The following is a 20,077-nucleotide window of genomic DNA, read 5'->3' on the forward strand; positions in this document are numbered from 1 at the left end:
CTTCCTTTTTCAATAGTCAGTTCAAAAATTATTTTTCCTTGGAAGCCTCATTTGAAAAAAGAGTTAAGCTTTCCTTCACAGTCCCACAGAGGTTGATATCTACTGGTATTAAATCAATTAATCATACTGCATTGTAATTTTCTAACAGTATTAATAAAAGCTAGCATTTGGGTGCTATTCCATATCAACATTCATTTATTCATTTTTCCTAGTAACACCCCTGAGAGAGAGGTTTATTAACATCCCTGTATTACAAAGTAAGGAAACTGAGGCACAGAAAGTGTTAAGCAACTTGAATAAGGTCTCACACAGACTACACAGCGGAGATAGAGCACAACATATATGAATTTTATTCCATTTTAAGATCTTCAATAAAAAACACAGCATCCAGCTGAATGAATTACTCAAGTTGTTGAATGTTGAATGAGATAGAGGAAATACATGAACAGAAATGAGAGCATGCAAATAATTCAGTTAAGTACTTGAAGTTGCTTCATCATGTCTGCTTAATTATTGTTCACAGGAGAGACATCAAGATTTAACTTTAAAAGCTTATGTACAAACTAGCATATGGTAAATTCAACAATTTTTTCCCTCATGTGGGAATGGATTTAGTTTATAGACAGATGTTTAATTTAGGTGTGTAGACAAAAATATCAGAAATGCTAAAGAAGAATTGAGCAGAAACCAAAAGGGTCAATATAGTCTTAAAAAGATAATCCATTAAAAAAAAAAAAAGATAATCCATTATTTCCCTCCTACACTTCTTTTATCAATCCTTTAAGTTTCCAGTGGCATTATTTTGTGATTTCAGGAAACTTAATCATTAAAATGCTTTGAGTAGACATTTTAAGTACATGATTATAAATCATAGTGAGGAGAGTAGAGCCAGTTACACTTTGTTTTTAAGTTTATTGTTGTCAGTGTCATTTTTAATAGGAAGATCCTTTTGTATGTTATATATAAGAACAAATATTCTAATGGAAACATGAGCAACCTTAGTTTCAGTTATCTTACATCAAAAATCATACTCATTAGATAATATTTCAGTAGGCATTTTGTAAATATTTTAAATAGTTTTTCATTTATGATTTAAAAATTCATATCAACTATTATAAACTATACTTATTTTATTAAAAGGTACATTGCTTTCCCTTAAAAATCTTCTGTCAAACTTCTCTCATACATACCATGTTCATTGATGGCTTTACTCATCTTTTCAATTCCTTGGAAATGCCACCCTCTTACCATATCAAATCCCACCTTTCCAGGTTTCCCTGAAATGACAGTATTAACTGATTATTTCAGTTTCTCACTATTATCTGAGCTTCTGTAATACTTAAAATTTGTTCTACGTTATAAATCACTTCATGCTCTTCTTTGCACCCTCCCCTTTTTTTGGTGAAATAGTTACTTAATTTGCATTTATTGCACAGTGATTATAAAACAAACATACTGGGGCCTAAATTTATATGATGGTAAACAAAACAAAACCCATGTAATAAAAATAGTGGTGGAGCCAAGGGCCAAGGAGAGCAATTAATTGGAAAACTGCCTGTAGTCACAAATTGGGACCTAATTAAGAAACATTCCCAACCTTCATTGGAGGCTCCCTTTGCAACTTCTGCTAAGTAGGATTTCAGGAATTTCAGGATGCTAAGGAAGAGTAACTGTTATGTGCCTTTCTGAATGGTTAGTATTTAATATGGCTGTCTTATCCCCATTCTTCTGTTTGATGCTTGATACACATATACACACACACTCATGCACACACAGAGTAAAATGTTAACCATTTCTCATTATCTTCTCTACTCTGTGTGTGTGTGTATCCTGGATCAAGAAAAAACACACTCGGGGTACCTGGGTGGCTCAGAGGGTTAAGCCTCTGCCTTTGGCTCGGGTCATAATACCAGGGTCCTGGGATCGAGCCCCACATCGGGCTCTGTGCTTAGTGAGGAGTCTGCTTCCTCTCTCTGCCTGCCTCTCTACCTACTTGTGATCTCTCTCTCTGTCAAATAAATAAAATCTTTAAAAAAACAAACAAACACACTCATTGGCTCTCAGTGCAAATCCTAGTAAAAGAAGAGGAAGAAGACAGAAGAGGACTACCACACTCAGATTTTATGTAGAGACCATTACAACATCCTGAACTTTGAGTCTGATATCATGACTGAATGATATCTTGAATAAGGGGAAAGTTTGTCTTGGATGGTATCATCAAATATTTGCTTGTGCTCTGCATCAGGGCTGTCTTTCTGTGAGGATTATACGTCCCACTGAACTCCAGTGAAATGTGACTATGGATAACATGTGCCACTTCTGAGCAAGAGCCTTAAGAGTCATCATGAAATTTTGTTATTTCTGTAGTTCCATTTGTCATGAGTTTAGATAATCAAAGGCTGTGTCTTTAGCTTGGGTTCAGCAATGAAGAACAAAGCCAAAATTGTCCTGCAAGGGACATGAATGTGATTAAGAATTGGGGGGCACCTGGGTGGCTCAATGAGTTAAAGCCTCTGCCTTCGGCTCAGGTCATGATCCCCAGGGTCCTGGGATTGAGCCCCGCATCGGGCTCTCTGCTAGGCAGGGAGCCTGCTTCCCTTCCTCTCTCTCTGCCTCTCTCTCTGCCTACTTGTGATCTCTCTCTCTCTGTCAAATAATAAATAAAATCTTAAAAAAAAAAAGAAATGTATTTTTATTCTTGTAAGCTAATGAGACTTTAGATTATTTGTTTCTGCAAAATAGCATAGTCTAAGCTAGATGGTAAAGAAAAACCACACATTGCGCCATCATAAAACTTAGAGTCTATTAGTGCAGAAAGCCCTTAATTTAATAATTAGAGTAAAAAATATATAATTGCCTTTGAAGAAACTATTACAAAGAAAAATCATAAGGGACTCTGTTAAAGAAGTGTGCACTAGTAATAGATGTCAGAGGAGGTCCTCCTGAGCAGAATTGACCTTAGGGCCTGAGAAAAGTTCTTCCTGCCCAGGTCCCAGACTCAGAGACCCAGGCTCTCTTCAACAATTTCCAAGTCCTGTGTTGATACCTGAGACAACTGAGGCTGCCAGTGCCATCTAGGTGGGGCATTTCAAGTCTGGACCTCGATGACCTAGGCCCCAGTCCTCATTTCTCTCTTTTGAAGAAAAATAACTTGATGAGAAGAAAAATTTTATAATAACACCGGAATCATCATGTCAACATTATATATATCTCAATCCTTCTTATTGAATAGAGTTATAATTAATATTTCACATATTTTTAAAGATTTTATTTATTTATTTGACACAGAGAGAGGTCACAAGTAGGCAGGCAGAAAGCGGGGGAAGCAGGCTCCCTGCTGAGCAGAGAGCCTGATGCAGGGCTTGGTCCCATAATCCTGAGATCATGACCTGAGCCGAAGGCAGAAGCTGAACCCACTGAGCCACCCAGGTGCTCCTATTTCACATTTTTAAGTATTAGAAAATTGTTGGAGAAAACTTTTATCTATATCAAAATGGTCATCATAGGTAAAGGTTACTATCTGTATATAATGTATTACCCTGTAGAGGTCAAAAAAATATATGTATGCAAAAATTGATAAAATTTAAAAAAGCCATTGTTAGTGAAAGATGATAAGCATAACAAAATTTTAGTATAATGTAATTTTTTCATGGATATTTTTCAACACATCCTGGTAAATTGACTACAAAGAATAACATTCTTACTGTGGTACTACACACATAGGAACCACATTCCATGGTAATGGGAGATACTCTGTAACGAATGAACAAGTGAGATCAAAGAATAATACAGGAATTGATGTTTTTGGTGCATGTTGCTGGAATATTGCAAAGTGTATGCACAATTTTATAGAGTAGTCCAATATTTTATTTTACTCAAAACTCAAGTCATAAGGTTAACATTAAATTATAAATACATATCTGAAAAATTATTTAGCTAAAATGTTAAGCTTTAAGGGCAAATACTCTGAGTTTGACTTGCTGAAATTCTTTTTTCATTTTTTTTTCTGGCCCCCCAAAATGGTTTTCATACTAATTTACACATTATAAGGGTATTTTGTAAAAACTCATGTCTCCAAAAAGTTTTTAAACTCTTACAATAACAAGAGCAGGTGCCTATAATGTAAATGAGAAGGGATTAAGAGAGTAAGGGGAAAATGATAACAGAAGGAGTATGAATGAATTAAAAAGTTTGATCATCTTTATTCCAAGCTGATTACCAACTTTTTAAAAAAGTTTTCTTATGATTAGGAATATCAGTTATTCCTGCTGTCTGTTTATCTCTGATTTTTTTTTAAATTCCTAAAACATTTAAAGCATTTAAAAACAAATTACTAAAATTAACAAGTCAGGAATGACAGATGTTGGCAAGGTTGCAGAGAAATGGGAACCCTGTTGGTGGGAATGCAAGCTGGTGCACATGGAGTTTCCCCAAAAAGTTAAAAATGGAGCTACCCTATGACCCAGCAATTGCACTACTAGGTTCTTATCCCAAAGATACAAATGAAATGATCCAAAGGGCACCTGCATCCCTGTGCTTATCCACAGTTGCCAAACTATGGAAAGGGCCCAGATGCCCATAAACAGATGAATGAATAGGGAAGATGTGGAGTGGAATGAATGGAATACTACTCAGTCATCAAAAAATGAAATCTTGCCATTTGCAATGATGTGAATGGAACTAGAAGGTATTGTGCTAATAAGCAAAATAAGTCAATCAGAGAAAATTATTATATGATTTCACTCATGTGGAATTTAAGAAACAAACAGAGGATCATTGGGGAAGAGAGAGAAAAATAAAACAAGATGAAATCTGATAGGTAGGCAAACCATAAGAGACTCTTAATCTAGGAAACAAAGTTGCTGGAGGAGGGTGGAATGGGGTAAGTGGGTGATGGACATTAAAAGGAGCTCTCGTGAGGTAATGAGTACTGGGTATCATATAAGACTACCTCAGATTAATAATACACTACATTCATCAATTTAAATTTTAAAATTGAATTGAAAGAATAAAATAGAATAAAATAACTAGAAACTAAAAAGAAAAAAATAGTGAATTACTTCCAGGGACTTCTTATACTTCCTCATGTAGCTTATAATTACTGCCACCAAATGGGCATGAAGTACTCCCTAAAATTTACTGATTTACTAGTACTGAACATTTTGAACACTATTCATTACCACATCTAAACTGGCTCCACTCACATACAACAGTGAGATAGGCAGTTCAGGTTTGTTTCCCCGAGTCCCTCATTTCATTAAATAATCCAGTTGTTTTAACATTTTCTTTCCTTATTTCTCTATTGCTTTAGTTTTCTTCTGTAACCGCAGAGAGAAAACACTTTGTAGTCAAGTGCTTCTCCTTTCTCCTTTCTTTTTGCTTTAAAGGCAGATAATTGTTTTCTTAACACATTTCTTAAGATTGTGAAACACGTGTGCTCTCCTGTAGTAAGTAAATAAATTATGGTTCTACAAAAAATATCCACGTTTTAAGGAAATCCTGTTCTTTGCCTACCAGTGTAAGAAAAACCACCTAGTACAGATCTTTTCATATGTCTAACATCAAAGTCAGGTCTGGATTCCATCTAGTGTGGCCATGGCTTTTTTTTTAATTGACTTGTTTTGAAATTCTCTTTTTAGTATCTTCCTTCTCTCTGATGGGTATTATTGTTTTCCCCTTCAAAATAGCACTTTAATTTAAAACCCAGTATTACTTAAATGATTTAAATAATATTTCCATACATACATACCCTTTCAAATATGTTCAAATTTGGAATAACCACCTGATATAACTTCCTGAGTCATCATCTTACGTTTACCCAGTTATGCAGAATATTGAATTCTCTCTGCAGATTTTAGGCATCTGTCAAGAATTTTACATTCTCTGGATTCACCTGAGAAAGATGAAAGACATCCTTATTAACTTTCTGAAATCTCTCTACTTCACTTTTTTAGGTCAAGCTCCCTTTCCTAACCCACTAAGAATTCAAGAAAACCTATTCCCTAGAACTACCCTACCCAAGTAGATATTTGATCTTATTTTATGTTTCTTGCAATACTAGGTTTGCCTCTAAGAATCCCATTTCATTCAGCACTTTTTTTTTAAATTGAAATTTGCTTTCAGTAGGTTTTTGGCCTGCTGGACTAACCCCTGTCCCCCAAAAAACAACGCTGCTGATTCCAAAAGAAAGAAATGTGAAAAGTACTGGCTGTTTAACTTCAGTGTACTCTTTATGTATTCATTGATAACATTAACTGTCTCACTATGTTTGATCTCCCATCTGGTTCCCAGTTACGTAAACCATTGTTAAAACCTATGCAATGAAAAATCCAGAAATAAGTCAAGGGGTGGTAGTAAGAGTAGCGATATGACCAGAATCACAAAGACAAGACATAATAATCCAAGTTATGGCCATTTTTGAGTCATTTTATTTTGGTTTGAAACACTTCTAAATGATTTTAAGAAGCATTTAAGCATTTAAAGAGCAGTCATCCAAAGGTTACCAACCTGTGTCCTAATATTTTATTTTTATTTTTATTTAAATTCTAGTTATTTAACGTATTGTGTAATATTGGTTTCAGGAGTAGAACACCCAGTGCTCATCACAAATGCCCTCCTTAATACCCATCGTCCATGTAACCCATACCCCCATGTAACTCCCCTCTAGCAATCCTCAGCTTGTTCTCTACATTTGAGAGTCTTTAATGGTTCGTTTCCGTCTCTTATTTTTTCTTTCCTCCCCATATTCATTTGTTCTGTTTCTTAAATTCCATGTATGAATAAAATCATATGGTATTTGTATTTCTCTGACTGACTTATTTTGCTTACCATAATACATTCTAGTTCCATCTATGTCATTACAAATGTCAAGATCTTGTTCTTTATGATGGCTGAGTATTATTCTATTGTATGTAACTATACCACATCTTCATTGATCAGTCAATTGACATTTGGGCTCTTTCTATGATTTGGTTATTATTGATAATGCTGCTATAAACATTGGAGTGTGTGTACCTGTTCAAATCAGTAGTTTTGTATCTTTTGGGTAAATGCCTAGTAGTGCAATTGCTGGGTCATAGGGTAGTTCTGTTTTCAACTTTTTGAGGAATCTCCATACTATTTTTCAGAGTGGCTGCATCAGTTAGTATTCCCATGAACAGTGTGAGAGGGTTCCCCTTTTTTTCACATCCTCTTCAATGTCTGTTGTTTCCTGCGTTAATTTTAGCCAATCTGACAGGTGTGAGGGGTTAGCTCATGGTAGTTTTGATTTGTATTTCCCTAATGATTAATGGTGTTGGGCATCTAACATTTCAAAGGACATTAAACCCATAAACAGGTTCTTGTGTCCTCTTAGAACATTCAAAACTGATAACACAATCTGAAATAAGATAAATAAATGCATTCTGCATATTGATGGCCATAAATTCTGTAATTGCTTGATTTGAAATAGGTCTCAGAAGGAAAATTTTTTTATGTATTTTCCTGGAAATCAAATCTAAACCTTAACCAGTGTAAGAGCTGCTGCATCCAAACAAAGCACTTTGTCTTCTTCTGTGGGATATTGACCTCAATTCAGAAATTTCTTTGCATAAAAAATTTGGGGGCCCATGTAAATATTTAAGATCTTCATTGGTGTGTAACACAGAAAATATACCTTGAATATTAGAGAAACGATGTAATCAGTAATAGCTTAACTTTCTGGCTTAGTGAGAAAACTAGATCCATGATGAATACTTCAGAATTAAGGTATTTATTTATTTTTTTAATTAAAATTTTATTTATTTATTTGACAGAGATCACAAGTAGGCAGAGAGGCAGCAGAGAGAGAGGAAGGGAAGCAGGCTCCCTGCTGAGCAGAGAGCAGGGACCCTGGGATCATGACCTGAGCTGAAGGCATAGACTTTAACCCACTGAGCCACCCAGGTGCCTGCAGGATTAAGGTATTTAATATAGGAATTAAACCTTACACAAAAATGGGGAGTGCTAAAAAAGTGAAGGTCTGGAGGGGAAATCACAAGATTATAGTCAGAGCCACTGAATATTCTGCTTGGAAGACTGACAAGTGAAAACATGGAAATTTGGAGAAATTTAAAAACAACAACAACAACAACAAAAAATGTTCATCTTCCTGAGGAAAATCATGAAAGAGAAGTTGAAGAAAAGGGACTCTGTGTAGCTAACACGACTGTAGCTCCGCAGCCAAGCATTTGGGGTTATGCAAGGCCACGATTGGTCGACAGGATCAGCAGTTGGGAAGATAAGCTAAATGCAAAACAGCGAATGGCTGGGGTCATATCTGCGTTTGTCACCATATTTGAACATGATGACTTTTGTAGAATAATTGACAGTACTTCAGCTTTGCCTTCCAAATCTCAGGCAAAATCTTCTTTTAGCCATTTTTAACTTGAAATCATAGAGGCTCGGAGAGATAATATGAGAAGTTTTGTTTCCATCTTAACCACATTTAATGTAAGTTAAATACATTCAAATAAAAAAGTTTAGGCTACTCTGACAATCACTTTGTTTATAGTATTACTGAAAGGTAAGCATTTTCTAATCTTTTCATCCTTAACTTTTTCATCCTTAGCCAAGAACAATTTCATAATAGTACCAGGATACTTATGCTGACAAGATTATATTCCTCTCAAGGCTCTTCCTCAAATAGAATTTTAACTTATATTTCCATATTGAAATCAAAGAAATTAAAGTCTGAAATTCATGTTTTCAAAATCAAATTTTAAGTACACAATTCATGTTCAGTGGTGTCTGAATATAACCTTTAACCATGAGGTTATGATGACCATTAATTAGTAAATGTATATTATCAGAAATTATATATATTTGTGTCATTTGAGTATAAAATATGTAGGGAATTTGCTCACTTAATCTGTAAATTAACTCATCAGATTTATGTAGGTTCTCATCTGAGTAGAGGCTGTTTTGCCTCACATTTTCCTATGGCTGCATAAAAAAATAATAAAATACTCTGACAGAACAGATTCAAACCCAAGGCAAAGTTTGATTTTGTTCCTTATTGGTTTCACTTAAAATTCATGACCACAGACCTCAAATAGGAACTTGATGCTGCCTAGAAATCTAGTATATCTCTCCAGTATAATCATTTTCCACTCTAGATACTGTTTTATATCCTGAGCTCTTTCCTCAATATCCAACTGCTATCCCTCTTTCCTCTCAGTTAAAGTCTTCATCTTGGATTGCTTGAAAAAATAAAAGTACTGGGGAAAACTCAAGTTCTTATCTCTAAATCTCAAAGTCAGCCTTTCTCTGAAATCATGATTTTAGTCCTCCCTCCTGTTAAATGGGAGGATTATCCCAACTCCTTCGAAGTCCAAACACTCTACTTGCCTGTGGACTCCAAAGAAGTCCTAACTGCTGCTTTTATCTCTACTTGTCATCTAAAATTGAAAATGACCTCAATGGCAAAAAAGTGATTCTCTTCACACAGCTTTATTAATCTGCCAATTTCCTTGTTCTGAAATTAACATTACTATCCCCTCACTCTTCAGGCCAAAAACTGAGAAGTCATCTTTGAGTTTTCCCTGTAGATCATCCAGCTCACCAGTAAATTCTGACAGAGCTTTAAAGTATATGCCAAGTTTATCAATTTCTCTCTATACCCATTGCTACTACTCTGGCCAAGTCTCAGTCAGCTCTTACCTCAACTTCTGCCATAATCTTTTGATAGATAGACCTCAGTACACCCTGCTTGGATATTCCTCATGGCTCAAACCCTGCTAATTTATTTGATTGTTCATTGGAGCGAAGGGAATATGAAGAGTTTTCTGACATACTTTCTTAAGAAGCATGAGGTCTACTATGGAATGACATAACCTCTTTGTTTTTAAGCCACATCACTTCATGATCTTTTCATACCCTTCTGGTAATGGTGCCCCTAGAAAACCCCTTACAGATGTCCCTATAACCATAGTTGACCACAAAATCCATGATACGGTGTATCCTATAAACTTAATGGTGTAAGGGCCTGTTCAGCCAGAGCAGCCCCACCCCGCTGAACTGCCATTTGTTGTAAAACTTAAATTGACTTTGCCCCCACCTCAGGGGAACTTAATTAAAAACAAGTCCCGGAAACCAGTCTCAGGTAACAAAGTCCAAGTACAAGGGTGGGTCAGGCCGGGTGGAGGTCTTCAATCAGTGGGGGCCCATACTGTCTCCTAGCTACCAAGGAGTATGGGCCCCGCCCTTTGGGCACCTTTTGGGCCAATTCTGAACAAGGTGATAGGCTGGTTCAAATATCTACTAGGGTAAATTGTAATTCAGTTGGTCACCTAGCATGACTGTGCAGCTTTCTCTGTGTGTTACAATTTCATTGGCCAGGCCCAACCACATGGCCTTTGCTCTATAAAAGTTAGTCTGGAAAGCAGGGAGGGGTCGTCCTCTCTGTAAGGGGTGGCCCCAATCAGTCTGTTCGATGGTGGGTTTGATTCTTGATGCTTGGCGTGAAATAAAGCTTTGCTTGACTTTCACTTTGTATCGGTCTTGCTCCTTTAATCACAGACCCATTATTGGGGTACCCATTTTTGGGGGGACCCAACAATGGGACACATGTCAAGCACCCTACTCTTCTATACTCTTGTGTGAGAAAGAAAATCAAAAGATTGGTATTCCATAATCTTAGGCTAAGAGAAAATTCTCCCAAGAATGCTCTTACAAAACTCTGTACTGGGCACAGCACAAAGATGGATTCTGTAGTTGAATAATTATGTATCAGTCAGTTGTTATAAGAATAGGCCATATGCATGAGGGTTTTTCCAGGAGAACTACCACTTGATGAAATATAAGGAAGACCCCCTCTTTCCTTTTAATACTTCTCTAGACATAGATGGTACATGGTTTGTTTCTGAAATTTTTTCCCCATATAACTACTGGAAAGCTGAGTGCCCTAACTACTGGTAGTTAATCAGCAACTATATGAGCTAAAAATATGGTGTTGATTTGAGATTCTAAGTCCTGTTTTTATTAGTACCAGTGTTGAGACAACAGAAATCCTTTTAAACATTTGTGTGCTGATTTTATATTATTGTTCATTAAAAGTGTAAATGCCATATAAGGTGGGTATATCTGTGTTGTCTAGCATTGTATCTGTTATTTATTAAGGCAGTGAGTGGATACATTTGCTAAATGAATACTTGTAAAATGAATGATGGGTGAATGAATATTGAATGAATTACACAGGAAATTACACTAGTAAAATGTGAGTTAATGAATGGCTGGGATCCTGTCTGTTGGATTACCAGTAGTTCTTCCTGGTATCTGCATTACACATCCAGGCTTTAACAGGAAGACCTAGTTTAAATTGCAGACTACATATATTGACTTGGAAATTACAAGAATGTCAGATGTATTTGTGTTTGCTATCCGGGAATGGAGGGTGGGGGTGTGTAAAATATTAAATAGGTCAAAATAGAAATCTCCAGATTACACTGGAAGCAACTAGTATTTATTGAGTGTCTGCTTTGTGTTAGGCATTGTGACAAGTGATTTTCATGAGTGACCTCATTTATTCTCAGTATTGCAGGTGAAAAATTAAAGATTAGAGAGGTTAAGTGGCATCCCCAGAGATATTTCTAGTTGTGGATATGAAAATGTGGACCATAGGAAGCTTGTATTTACAGAGCTCACCTTCTTAATTAAAATATACTTCTGTTTTTCTCAGAAAGAAATGGGCAAAGGAAGAGAAAAAAGAGTTCAATAAACAGGATAAAATCGGTAAAATTTAGTATCAGGTACTTGCCCTTTTCTTTATTTTGGACAATTCTTTTTAGTTACTTCGCTGAGTTCCCTGTTTCCTCTTCAGTGGTGGAGTATGGCTCTGAAAATTATTCAGTGGTTTGGGTCCAGTTGTATTCATTTATTTTTGCTAGGTCTCTTCACTGAAAATTAGACTTGTCTCATAATACAGTGAAATTTTTAGTTATTAATATTCATAGATTATGAATCTATATGATAATAACTGACTCCTGAGGAATCACCTGATTAGAAATCTGAGCTACCCATTGCCAGAATTATTATCTAGATTTATCCATCTTCTGGTGGACAATTACGGGATTGCCTCAAGCGTTCAATTCTAGAAGATGCTCCTCTTCTTTTTATTTACTTGATTGTGACTGTTTGTTTGTTACTAAGGGAAAAAGACTTACAGCCCCTCTTCAGTTCACAGGACCCCTAGCGGGCCAAATTGTACCAATCAGTCCCTTCCTGGAAATGTTGGAAAATAGAACTAGAGAATAAATGTAGTATTTTTTATGTAGCTGAAACCCTTACGTATAAAAACAAGAAACTCTCAATATCCAGCTTTGGCCAGTGAAACAGGAAAGAGATTCTAGGTTTTGAAAACAGAAGGAAATTAATGAGTATTCTCACAAAGACAACCAGAAACAATAGAAGGAATGAGAAACCTGATGACATATGAATTCCTGACTTCAACTCTTTTCTGAGATCAGCAGGATTCCTATTGTTGAGTTCTATGAGAGGCCCCATATATTACAAGATACTTCTCTTTAAACTCAGACCAGCTCAACTTTCAGTTGCTTACATTCAGCAGAATGCTAACTATTCCATGTTCCTTAGATATTCCCTGAGTTGCATTTCTGGAGTTCAAATCTGCACTTTCTTTTGTTCCTGGGCACAATTTTGGTCTCGTGTCAGAATGAAATAAATTTTCCTCCCTTGCCTCCTCTGTGTTTTAGTGAAAAAAACAAAAACAAAAACAAAAAAACAACAACCGTCATTTCTTATACTGGAATCTATTGCACTGTTTGTCATGGCCTGTTCTATTGTAGTCACATATGTGTGTTTATCTTTTGCAAGACTATAAGCTCTTTTCCCGGAGGACAAGGCAACATTTTATCCTTCATTCTATCACAGCCAGTACCTAGAATAGTGCTTGGCACTATTTAATCCACATGGGTGGATTAAAAATTAAAATAAAATAAAATAAAATCTTTATATAAAAATAAAATATTTACTAAATTATGTGTTACATTTTGAATATATCACTCTAATTATAAATATATTGATGGATGAAATGTTGATATTACTTCATTTAACCCAATAAAGTTTATGATATGTTCACTGAACAATATAATATTAGTTTCCAGAAAATGACTTATTTATCCTGATCAGGTCACTGCTAAATGGTTTAAGAAGCTATATATTAATATAACTGCAATTTATGATTTTAAAAGTAAATTTGAATGTGACTTTAACTACAGGCTACATTCCAGATCTCATTGTAAAAAAGTGATTCATGCATGTTGTGCTTTGCAATAACTTTCTTCAATTATTGGATGACTCTGCTTTACAGTTTATCATGTGACCACGAAGTTCATAAATTCCCCAGTTACTGGAAAATTATTCAATCTATATATTAATTCAACAGATTTCCATAATAGATTCTTTAAAATGTAAATCATGTTAAACCATTTTTCACCAGCATAGAGCAGTAATTAAATTATATTCAACTCACATTAATGCTTCTTTTTTGTTGTTGTGGTTTGTTAGCCCTTAGATTATGAACATTAACATAGTTTTGACAGCAAGATATGCGATCAGAATAAACAAGAGAAATTCTTGATAGAAATCTAAGATATCCAACAATTTGGACTGTGGGAGAACTGAGAAGAATGAAGACACATGTGGAGTTAGAAAAATGAGCAAAGCAATCAAAAGCAAGAAAAAGTCAAGTAAATAATAACAAATAGTTGTAATCATGTTAAACCAGCCAAAAACTAACTGTAATATTTCAGCACCTGGTAGGTAAACAATTTAAAGGCACGAGAAAAATATTAGAGAACAAGGTAAGGTGGATGATTAAAACAGGTAATAATCAGAAATCAGGCATTCTCATCAAGAGTCCAGACCACCTGTGTACTATTTCTCCTTTTGCTCTCTACATCTCATGTATGAGAGAGCCAGAAGGGCAAAAAACCAAAACAATAGACTAAGACAACTGTAGAAAGGAGAACAGAAGACAGCAGTCATCTGCATACAGGATATTTTAGTACCTTATAGAACATGGAAAGCAGCTTATAGTATCTATTTGTCTTATTTATCTGCTTGCCTTCATTGCCTTTGGTAGTCTATTCAGGAGAAAAACAAACGGGGAAAACACTACCATATTAAACTCAATTCAGTGAGAAATTCAGGAGGATCTTTGTAGTTTTTCACCAAGCCATGCTGCTCAGCTGTCTTCCTGCTTAAAAAATAGGGATATTTTTTAATCTCATGGCTGTTCCACGTCAGCCAACTCAAAAAAGAGGACTAGACAGTCTTCCATTTAAATTTTTTTTTTTTAATTTATGGGACCATAAACAAATGAAGGGAAAAAAAATCAGTCTCTACAGGCATATGCGGGTTTGGCTACAGACCATTGCAATAAAGTGAATATTACAATAAAGCATATCAAATTAAGTTGTTAGTTTCCCATGCATATAAAAATTAGGTTTATACTATACTGTTGTCTACTAAGTGTGCAATAGAATTCAGTCTAAAAAGATTATTAAAAAGTACTTTACTCCTGGGGTGTCTGGGTGGTACAGTTGGTTGAGTGGCTCACTCTTGGTTTTGGCTCAGGTGGTGATGTCAGGGATGAGATTGAGCCCCACTTAGGTTTCTGCATTCATTGCAGAGTCTGCTTAAGAATCCTCTCTCCCTCTTCCTCTGCCCCTCCCCCATCCTCACTTGTTCTCTCTCTCTTTCTCTCTCTCCCACCCTCTGTCTCTAAAATAAATAAATCGTTAAAACAAATACTTTACTTCTGGGGTGCCTGGGTGGCTCAGAGGTTAACCCTCTGCCTTCAGCTCAGGTCATGGTCTCAGGGTCCTGGGATCCAGCCCCATGTTAGGCTCTCTGCTCAGTAGGGAGCCTGTTTCTCCCTCTCTCTCCCTGCCTCTCTGCCTACTTGTGATCTCTTTCTCCCTATGTCAAATAAATAAATAAAATCTTTAAAAAAATACTTCTAAAAATGCTAACCATCATCTGAACTTTCAGTGAGTTGTAATCACTGATCACAGATGACCATAACAAATATAATAATAATGAAAAAGTTTGAAATATTGTGAGAAAAATATGAAAATGTGACATAGATACATAGGGTGAGCAAATGCTATTGGAAAAGTAGCTTGATAACAGGGTTTTCTCAAACCTTCACTTTAAAAAAAATACAGTATCTCGAAAGAGCAATAAAGCAAAACAATAAAATAAGGTACGCCTATAACTTTAAAAGAGAGCTTGCATTCTGATCATTTGTCTAACCATTAATCTTACCTTGTCCTTTAATATTTTGTCTTCCTAGCTCCTTTTTTCATGTATATCTTAACACTAATTTCTGAGCTATTGGTACTGGTCTCTTTTTTTGTTTCTCAAACACCATACCTTAAAACTCTGTATAGCAAGCCAAATCCCTTGTATCACCAGCATGTTGGGAGAAAGTGTGGGAGGAAAAGATTTTGGTTCTTTTGTAGTTTGGTGTCATGTAGAAGATTTTGACATTAGAGGCTGGGCTGTCATTGAAGATTGCCATTTGTAACAGATAACAGTTGTGTCTTCAGAGTACTTCATACCATTTATCTCTAATTTTTAAATTGTTAGCAAGAAGAGATATGCAATACCCTTGGAGAGAATGGTTGTAATCACCATAAATGAAATTAACAGCAATTATTTCTGAGAAATGGAATGGATTATAGAGAGCAGTATATTTTATTTTCCTTTTTATGTTCATCAAACCAGTTTGACTTGTGTGTTATACATATAAGGCAAAAGCATGCTGTATATTGATAATTAAACATGAAAAAAGATTTAACTAAATGTTAGCATTGGGCACACTGACAAAACATATTATGAAGGCAACAAGGTCTTTAGTAAATGCAAAGACAAGAAATGAGAATAGATGGCACTCCATCTATTCTGGATTGGGGGGCATTAGTAGCTGACATCATTTTCTTTGGCCTGAAGACTTTTTATGTGACTTTTTCACTGAGGTAGCACTATAAGAATGGATGACTGTGATTGGCAAATAAAAGCAAAATTTGAAGGACTAGTTTGACAGGGCAAAAGGAAGTAAAATTTTCTGGTAGGATGGTATGGAAAATTCCTTATGGTATTTTGTACTTCCACATAACTTTTGGGACGTTTTCTCAGTTTCACATGTGTGTGCTTATAGCTGAAGTCAGAAAGATGTGTGTTCCAGTTGTCTTCAAATTTGGCCTCACCAGTTATTGTCTATGTGAAGTTAGGTGTGCTGTTTCATCTCTGGTATCAATTTCCTCATTGGAAAAATCAGAATGAGAACAGCATTTAGCTTATATATTAGGTAAATTACGTAAGATATCTTATGCTTATAACCAAAGATGTACACATAGTCCAGACTTCCTCTATCAACCTGACTCTAAGGAGAGATACTAGAATTTCATTTATATAATAACTCAGATATGTTACCTAAGAAAATGAGTAGATACAAAGTATCAAATTCTGGTGAACCATTTTGTGATACAAATTCCAATGCAGGTTTACTTCCTTTATAAAATATTAAATCAGGAAACTGTTGCAGAAGTAGTGGATTTAACTCATTCTCCACCAGGTGGTTTCGCGTACATTGATTTGCATCTGATTTGCAGCACAAAAAAAGTGTGCTATTTTTGTGATAAGGAAAATGAAAAACAGAGCAGTATTATCACACAGTTAATAATTAGAAAGATGTGAATTAAAACCAAGTTGGTTTTAATCCCAAACTCATGATTCCATAATACTTATTATAATAACTATAATGCACACTGTCCCTCAGTAGGAAATGGGAAAGGGGAAAAGAGAAACAAATCCCTTGACCCTTACCTTTATACTCAGATTATTATCCATTTTTAAATCAAAGTCCCTCAGTTTAATATTATATGACCTCCTCATGAGCAGAACTTATTTTTTACACCCTCTGCTTCTTTGGAATTTGTTGGCAGTTTGAAAGTTGGTCTCTTTGGTGTGCCTTACCTCTTATCCTAGGTGATGAACTCTCTGCTTCCCATTTGCAGTGAACATAATTGTGACAATAGCATAGTCACAAAACACTACAGCACTTTCTTAGAATGCATACCACACATGTGGTATCTTACAGGCATATGTAGTAAAAGGAGATTAATCATGGATATATGATGGTGTATACGTAGGAGTTGTTTGAAAAGAATGCCTTTACAAAGTGTCATCTGTTGCAGTAAAAAAATGTAGTAGTTTAGATATTACTCCAAATTATTTTCTTTACAAATTATTTTCTTTACTTTAAAAAAAAAATATTTATTTGAGAGAGAGCATGAGAGAGAACGTGAGCAGGGGGAGGGGCAGACTGAGAAGCAGATTCCCTGCTGAGCTGGGAGCCCAGTGTGGGGCTGGATCCCAGGACCCTGGGTTCCTGACCTGAGCTGAAGACAGAAACTTAACCTCCTGAACTCCCAGGTGGCCCCAAAGACTCTTAACTATAGGAAATAAACTGAGGGTTGCTGGAGAAGAGGCAGAGGGGTGGGGTAACTGGGTGATGAGCATTAAGGAGGACACTTGATATAATGAGCACTGGGTATTATATGCAACTGATGATTCACTAAATTCTATTCCTGAAACTAATGATACTATATGTTAACTAAACTGAATTTAAATAATTTTCAATTAATAGATTGTTTGATCATCACCATTAATTCAAAAGATGAAGGTTTTTTAAAGACAATAATAGTATTTTGTTTTCAAGTGCATTACCAAATTGTTTCATAAACTTCACTCCTTTTTTGAATCTCATGTAGTAACACTACATTTGGCTATGACTATTTATTGCTTTGTGTTTTAATTATAGACATCTTTTGGTAAATAAATATTTCAGGTTTTAAGCATTACTTTTCATCATTCAAATCATGGAGATAATATCATACTTTTTAATAAACTTAATAAATATTTTGGTTAAAGACTTTATTTCTATAAAAATGATCTAAACATATTCTGCCAGAATGCCTCCAAAGATACATTAGAAAGAAGACACTTAATGCAATTTAAAATTTTAATGTGTTTTTAAATTTTATGTAAATCTTGAATGAGGAAAATCTATGTGTGTCAGTGTTTTAAAATTTAAAGCTAAAGTTACTTTTTTTTTTTTTAAGATTTTATTTATTCATTCAACAGACAGAGATCACAAGTAGGCAGAGAGGCAGGCAGAGAGAGAGAGAGGAGGAAGCAGGCTCCCCGATGAGCAGAGAGCCTGATGTGGGACTCGATCCCAGGACCCTGAGATCATGACCTGAGCCGAAGGCAGAGGCTTAACCCACTGAGCCACCCAGGCGCCCATAAATCTAAAGTTACTTTTAAAAAAATCCCGAAAAACACAATTATGAATTTTATGAATTTGCTAAAATGTTAGTGGGTAAATATAATTCAGTTTATAAAAGTGGCATCACCTACACCGTATTTTCCACATGATTTTCTTTCTGTTGTTTGTCTCTAAATTGGATAATTATTGCACTTTTGCCTTGACATAAAGAGTTAACATCATTTTTTTTCCCAAAAATATTTTACTTAGGACATGTCATTATGCTAAAATAAATAAATAAATAAAACCCTAAACATCCTTGGAACAAGAGATGAAAAGAAAAACGTGAAACAGAAACAATGCCAATGCTAAATCAACAACAAATATTCCCTAAAATATAACTACACAAATTTTTGTTTTCAACAAATTTGTTTATTTTATAATGTGCTAATGACTTCTGTAAGTCTGAGTTATACAAAAACTCTGATAAACTATGTTAAACTCATTTGTTGATATTATCACATATTTAAGACTTTTGGTAGTCAAAGAAAACATTTGTTAACAGAAATATTTGGCATTTTAAACCAAAAATAATGTATAATATAGGTTTTCAGGTTAGTGAAGGGGCAGCTAAATTTGCCTAGTGAAACTTAAGAGACCATATAGAATTAATCTATATTAAAGATCGATATAAATAACTGTTAAGAAATTTCATCAGTTTTAGATCACATAAAGGAAGGGGGAAGTTTTGTTGGTGTGGTGTCTGTGCTCATGCATGAGTGTGTTTCTTTTACGTCCCTAAGAGGGTTACTGTTACTGACTTTGGTAAACAATGATGAGAAAAAAGAAAAAAAAATTATTCTGTGCCAAAATTGACATTACTGTTGAGAAGATTTTATAAGCCCTGTAGTACTTCATTGTGCCTAGGTAAGATGAAATTGACAAGCTAGCAGGTGGTGGGTTGATGAAGAATGCATGCTTTCATTAATCTGTAAAAATATTCCAAAGAATCCTTGCTGGGTACTATAATGGTAAATAAAATAAAGTTAAATCTTATAAATTATAGTATAAGTCCTAAGAGAAGGGAGATAGGTGTGTATGTAGAACAGGCAGGAACATAACTGCCATGAGTAGTATTACATAGTGAAGGAAAATAAGAATCAAGAATATTACTTTATATTTAAACATTATCCTGTGGGCAAACAATGCCCATTCAAATAACCCATTAATAAAAGGTTATCTGATAACATACAATGATAAATAACATAACATATTAATAAAATACTTATTTAATTGGCTTAATGTTAAATTAAATATGTGATTATTCTCTGAACCAAAATATGTCATCTAAATATATGTGATATAAATAAATATTTAGAAGGGGTGCCTGTGTCTTAGTTGGTTAAGTGCATGCCTTGGGCTCAGGTCATGATCCCAGGACTCTGGCCCCATGATGGGTTGCCTGTTCAGTGGGGAGCCTGCTTCTCACTCCCCCTCAGCTCCTCCCCTTGCTTGTGCTCTTTTGTGCTCTCTGTCAAAGAAATAAAATATTTAAAAATAAAAAGTAGATAAAAATAAATGTTTCAGAAAGATTCAGATTTAACATGTTAGCTGGTTTTAAAACTCATATTCTGAACTTTCCAGTAAACTGCTTAGGTTCATTTTGTGTGTGTGTGTGTGTGTGTAGTATTGATTATATAATAATGATAAAAAACAAAATAATGGAAACAGTGATAGCATTTGTGTAAATTGTTTAAAAACCAC

Source organism: Lontra canadensis, unplaced genomic scaffold (assembly GCF_010015895.1).
Source record: "Lontra canadensis isolate GAN:19392208 unplaced genomic scaffold, GSC_riverotter_1.0 scaffold26, whole genome shotgun sequence".
NCBI lineage: Eukaryota > Metazoa > Chordata > Mammalia > Carnivora > Mustelidae > Lontra > Lontra canadensis.